This window comes from Bombina bombina, chromosome 2 (genome assembly GCF_027579735.1).
Source record: "Bombina bombina isolate aBomBom1 chromosome 2, aBomBom1.pri, whole genome shotgun sequence".
Lineage (NCBI taxonomy): Eukaryota > Metazoa > Chordata > Amphibia > Anura > Bombinatoridae > Bombina > Bombina bombina.
Genome location: NC_069500.1, coordinates 410,294,344 through 410,300,343, shown reverse-complemented (window position 1 = coordinate 410,300,343; position 6,000 = coordinate 410,294,344). Strand labels below are relative to the sequence as shown.

The window sequence follows — 6,000 nt, the reverse complement described above, 5'->3', positions numbered from 1 at the left end:
TCCAGCTACAATCACTACCTGCTCAATAAAGGAAATGCATGCCATGCCACCGAGAAATGCTCGTCCTAATGCCACAGCAAAAGTAATGATACATGTGTTACATTGATTCATTATTGTAATATAAAGAGTGTTTTTAATAACACCGCAGAACTGTGTCACGTGGTATAAAAACAGTGCTGCATTATTTAGTGGCACGTCATTAATCATCTTTACATTTGTTTTTCATTTTTATAAATATGAAAAAAGGCATTCATCTTAAAATGGCGCTTAGTGCTTGTACATCTGACAGATCCAACACGGTCTTGATGTGATTTATGTAGTTAAATAATTTATTAGATCACTGGGGGGCAAAGCATGGGGGCCACAGATCAATATTTTAGTAGCCTTAAAGGCCGCAATAAACACGGAAATAACAATGGATTTCCTAAAAACGTCCTATGACAAAAGGCCAGGTTTAAGTAAGGTTGCAGGGTAACCCAAGCCTGCTATTCTCCCCTACATAACGCTCTTTTAAAGGGTAAGAAACCCAATAATTTTCTTTCAAGATTCAGATAGAGAACATCATCTTAAGCAACTTTCTAATGTACTTCTATTATCAACCTTTCTTCATTCTCTTGGTATCTTTTGTTGTAAAGCAGGGATATAATATCAGGAGTGTGCACATGCCTTGAGCACTATATGGCAGCAGCTCTGTAATAATGTTATCCATTTGCAAGAGCACTAGAGGGCAGCACTATTCCCTGCCATGTAGTGTCCCAGACACCTACCTAGGTATCTCTTCAACAAAGAATATAATGGGAACAAAGCAAATTTGATAATAGAAGTAAACTGTAAACACTTTTTTTTTAATTGCATGCTCTGTCTGAATAACATTATCATTTTTGGGGGTTTCATATTCCTTTAAAGTGGTCCCAGCTCATTGACACCACACAATTTTCCTGGGGCCACAAAATTTAGAACAGAGGGCCGCATGGGGCCAGTGGGCTGCCAGCTGGTGATCCCTGTATTAGAGAAGACTTGTAGATTTCTTATTCTTTACAACTGCAGCAAACAGTGTTAATGTATTGAGAACATACGCTCAGCTGGTAAGTTTATATTACAAAATAAAAAATAAAAAAGAGAGACAAGATTATCTAATACGGTTACCGTCACACTAACTGTCTACCAGTGTGGATATATCAGCAACTTAAGGGTTCTGTGGGGAGTAATTGCTAACACACATGCACACAAGCTGCAGCGGTTCTGTGTTGATATAGCCAGGCAAGGGGGCTTTATCTGGATAAAGGGGAGCAAAACTATGATGTTCTAGGATATCTTTAACACTTTTAAGAAGGGGGTTGTCAAAAAGTAAACCGCTCTGCTGAGCTGAGCAGTAAATAATTCTATCAATAATGTCCCTTTAAACAGTTATAAGTCCAGCAGCAGAATGTTTAAAAGCATTTTGGGAAAGTATCAGGTCCAATTCATTACAATTTATTTTGTGTTTTAATATAAAAAGAGTGAGGTGGAAAAAAAAATGCACTTGCAACTGGAGGGAGCTGGGAGAAAGGTCTATCACTTTCAGAGTGAAGTATAAAATGGTAACCTTGACCTCTGTCACCACCCCCAACCCTTCATAAGAATATTAGCAATGAACTTCGTCTTTAGTCATTAAAACTCCATTGTACGGCCAATATATGCAGTTACATTAGCACTTGTGAGGCTCTGTATGTTATAAATAAAATGAAGAAAGAAAGATGCAGTAGTGAGCAGCCATACAGACGCTAACCAGCAGCCATACACACGCTAACCAGCAGCCATACACACGCTAACCAGCAGCCATACACACGCTAACCAGCAGCCATACACACGCTAACCAGCAGCCATACACACGCTAACCAGCAGCCATACACCAGTAAATAAAGCGCATGCACTCTAAACGTGTAAGGAACAGTGTATTGTATATTTGTTTCACACCTTAATCAGTTTACAATGCTTTGCTATACCAGTTGCAGAGTATAAAATGTAGGCGACATCACTCTTATTTTAGGGTTTAAAAAAGCTGGCTGAGCTTGCAGGTAACTTATTTATATTCTTATTTTATCACCTTCTGAACACACAGCCTCTTTTTATTATCTTTGTCTGTAAACCAAAGTCCAATACTTAGGAGAACAATTGAAAAGAACATTATTTATCTCTACCTCCTACTGGGAATATAATTTCTTCTGCTTGCTACGTTTACACAGCTTTTCTTTAAGCAAAAAAAATGTTCTTTCATGATTCAGATAGAGCATACATTTTTAAACATTTACTTGTCATCAATTTGGTTTCATTATTTTGATATTTATTGAAGGAGCAGCAATGCACTACTGGGAGCTAGCTGAGCACATTGGTAATCCAATGACAAGAGGCATATATGTCACTTTAATTTATGGTACGTGAATACAAGATCTATCCTCACACAAATGTAGCTCAGAGGTGTTTTTAATCCATAAAATAAGATATTGAGATGTGTGCCATTGTCTGCAGGGGGTTTACTTCAGGATCAATACTGGTTATTCTAAGGTCTGCGAGGACTCACTGTCTGCAAGCAGACTGACTGATTTCACAGAATGAACAGTTCACAAAGTGTACACATTATCTAGGGCTTGTTTGGTCAGAATGAAACAATTATGAAAAGGTCTATAGTCCAATAACTTGGATGGTTTTCTTTTTCTGTTACATTTTCTTACATTTACCCAACGGTTTGATTTAAAAAAACAGAATTTATGTTTACCTGATAAATTTCTTTCTCCAACGGTGTGTCCGGTCCACGGCGTCATCCTTACTTGTGGGATATTCTCTTCCCCAACAGGAAATGGCAAAGAGCCCAGCAAAGCTGGTCACATGATCCCTCCTAGGCTCCGCCTACCCCAGTCATTCGACCGACGTTAAGGAGGAATAATAGCATAGGAGAAACCATATGGTACCGTGGTGACTGTAGTTAAAGAAAATAAATTATCAGACCTGATTAAAAAACCAGGGCGGGCCGTGGACCGGACACACCGTTGGAGAAAGAAATTTATCAGGTAAACATAAATTCTGTTTTCTCCAACATAGGTGTGTCCGGTCCACGGCGTCATCCTTACTTGTGGGAACCAATACCAAAGCTTTAGGACACGGATGAAGGGAGGGAGCAAATCAGGTCACCTAAATGGAAGGCACCACGGCTTGCAAAACCTTTCTCCCAAAAATAGCCTCAGAAGAAGCAAAAGTATCAAACTTGTAAAATTTGGTAAAAGTGTGCAGTGAAGACCAAGTCGCTGCCCTACATATCTGATCAACAGAAGCCTCGTTCTTGAAGGCCCATGTGGAAGCCACAGCCCTAGTGGAATGAGCTGTGATTCTTTCGGGAGGCTGCCGTCCGGCAGTCTCGTAAGCCAATCTGATGATGCTTTTAATCCAAAAAGAGAGAGAGGTAGAAGTTGCTTTTTGACCTCTCCTTTTACCTGAATAAACAACAAACAAGGAAGATGTTTGTCTAAAATCCTTTGTAGCATCTAAATAGAATTTTAGAGCGCGAACAACATCCAAATTGTGCAACAAGCGTTCCTTCTTTGAAACTGGTTTCGGACACAGAGAAGGTACGATAATCTCCTGGTTAATGTTTTTGTTAGAAACAACTTTTGGAAGAAAACCAGGTTTAGTACGTAAAACCACCTTATCTGCATGGAACACCAGATAAGGAGGAGAACACTGCAGAGCAGATAATTCTGAAACTCTTCTAGCAGAAGAAATTGCAACTAAAAACAAAACTTTCCAAGATAATAACTTAATATCAACGGAATGTAAGGGTTCAAACGGAACCCCCTGAAGAACTGAAAGAACTAAATTGAGACTCCAAGGAGGAGTCAAAGATTTGTAAACAGGCTTGATTCTAACCAGAGCCTGAACAAAGGCTTGAACATCTGGCACAGCTGCCAGTTTTTTGTGAAGTAACACCGACAAGGCAGAAATCTGTCCCTTCAGGGAACTTGCCGATAATCCTTTTTCCAATCCTTCTTGAAGGAAGGATAGAATCCTAGGAATCTTAACCTTGTCCCAAGGGAATCCTTTAGATTCACACCAACAGATATATTTTTTCCAAATTTTGTGGTAAATCTTTCTAGTTACAGGCTTTCTGGCCTGAACAAGAGTATCGATAACAGAATCTGAGAAACCTCGCTTCGATAAAATCAAGCGTTCAATCTCCAAGCAGTCAGCTGGAGTGAAACCAGATTCGGATGTTCGAACGGACCCTGAACAAGAAGGTCTCGTCTCAAAGGTAGCTTCCAAGGTGGAGCCGATGACATATTCACCAGATCTGCATACCAAGTCCTGCGTGGCCACGCAGGAGCTATCAAGATCACCGACGCCCTCTCCTGATTGATCCTGGCTACCAGCCTGGGGATGAGAGGAAACGGCGGGAACACATAAGCTAGTTTGAAGGTCCAAGGTGCTACTAGTGCATCCACTAGAGCCGCCTTGGGATCCCTGGATCTGGACCCGTAGCAAGGAACTTTGAAGTTCTGACGAGAGGCCATCAGATCCATGTCTGGAATGCCCCATAGTTGAGTGACTTGGGCAAAGATTTCCGGATGGAGTTCCCACTCCCCCGGATGCAATGTCTGACGACTCAGAAAATCCGCTTCCCAATTTTCCACTCCCGGGATGTGGATAGCAGACAGGTGGCAGGAGTGAGACTCCGCCCATAGAATAATCTTGGTCACTTCTTCCATCGCTAGGGGACTCCTTGTTCCCCCCTGATGGTTGATGTACGCAACAGTCGTCATGTTGTCTGATTGAAACCGTATGAACTTGGTCCTCGCTAGCTGAGGCCAAGCCTTGAGAGCATTGAATATCGCTCTCAGTTCCAGAATATTTATCGGTAGAAGAGATTCTTCCCGAGACCAAAGACCCTGAGCTTTCAGGGATCCCCAGACCGCGCCCCAGCCCATCAGACTGGCGTCGGTCGTGACAATGACCCACTCTGGTCTGCGGAATGTCATCCCTCGTGACAGGTTGTCCAGGGACAGCCACCAACGGAGTGAGTCTCTGGTCCTCTGATCTACTTGTATCTTTGGAGACAAGTCTGTATAGTCCCCATTCCACTGACTGAGCATGCACAGTTGTAATGGTCTTAGATGAATGCGCGCAAAAGGAACTATGTCCATTGCCGCTACCATCAACCCGATCACTTCCATGCACTGAGCTACGGAAGGAAGAGGAACGGAATGAAGTATCCGACAAGAGTCCAGAAGTTTTGTCTTTCTGGCCTCTGTTAGAAAAATCCTCATTTCTGAGGAGTCTATAATTGTTCCCAAGAAGGGAACCCTTGTTGACGGGGATAGAGAACTCTTTTCCACGTTCACTTTCCAGCCGTGAGATCTGAGAAAGGCCAGGACGATGTCCGTGTGAGCCTTTGCTCGAGGGAGGGACGACGCTTGAATCAGAATGTCGTCCAGGTAAGGTACTACTGCAATGCCCCTTGGTCTTAGCACCGCTAGAAGGGACCCTAGTACCTTTGTGAAAATCCTTGGAGCAGTGGCTAATCCGAAAGGAAGCGCCACAAACTGGTAATGTTTGTCCAGGAATGCAAACCTTAGGAACCGATGATGTTCCTTGTGGATAGGAATATGTAGATACGCATCCTTTAAATCCACCGTGGTCATGAATTGACCTTCCTGGATGGAAGGAAGGATAGTTCGAATGGTTTCCATCTTGAACGATGGGACCTTGAGAAATTTGTTTAAGATCTTGAGATCTAAGATTGGTCTGAACGTTCCCTCTTTTTTGGGAACTATGAACAGATTGGAGTAGAACCCCATCCCTTGTTCTCTTAATGGAACAGGATGAATCACTCCCATTTTTAACAGGTCTTCTACACAATGTAAGAATGCCTGTCTTTTTATGTGGTCTGAAGACAACTGAGACCTGTGGAACCTCCCCCTTGGGGGAAGTCCCTTGAATTCCAGAAGATAACCCTGGGAGACTATTTCTAGC

At 42.3% G+C, this 6,000-nt stretch overlaps 1 protein-coding gene across 4 annotated transcripts in view; it reads right to left on the bottom strand.

Moving 5' to 3' along the window:
* ARVCF (ARVCF delta catenin family member) overlaps positions 1-6,000 on the bottom strand; it is a 929,071-nt gene that overhangs the window by 74,785 nt on the left and 848,286 nt on the right. The gene's annotated exons all lie outside the window — the stretch shown is intronic.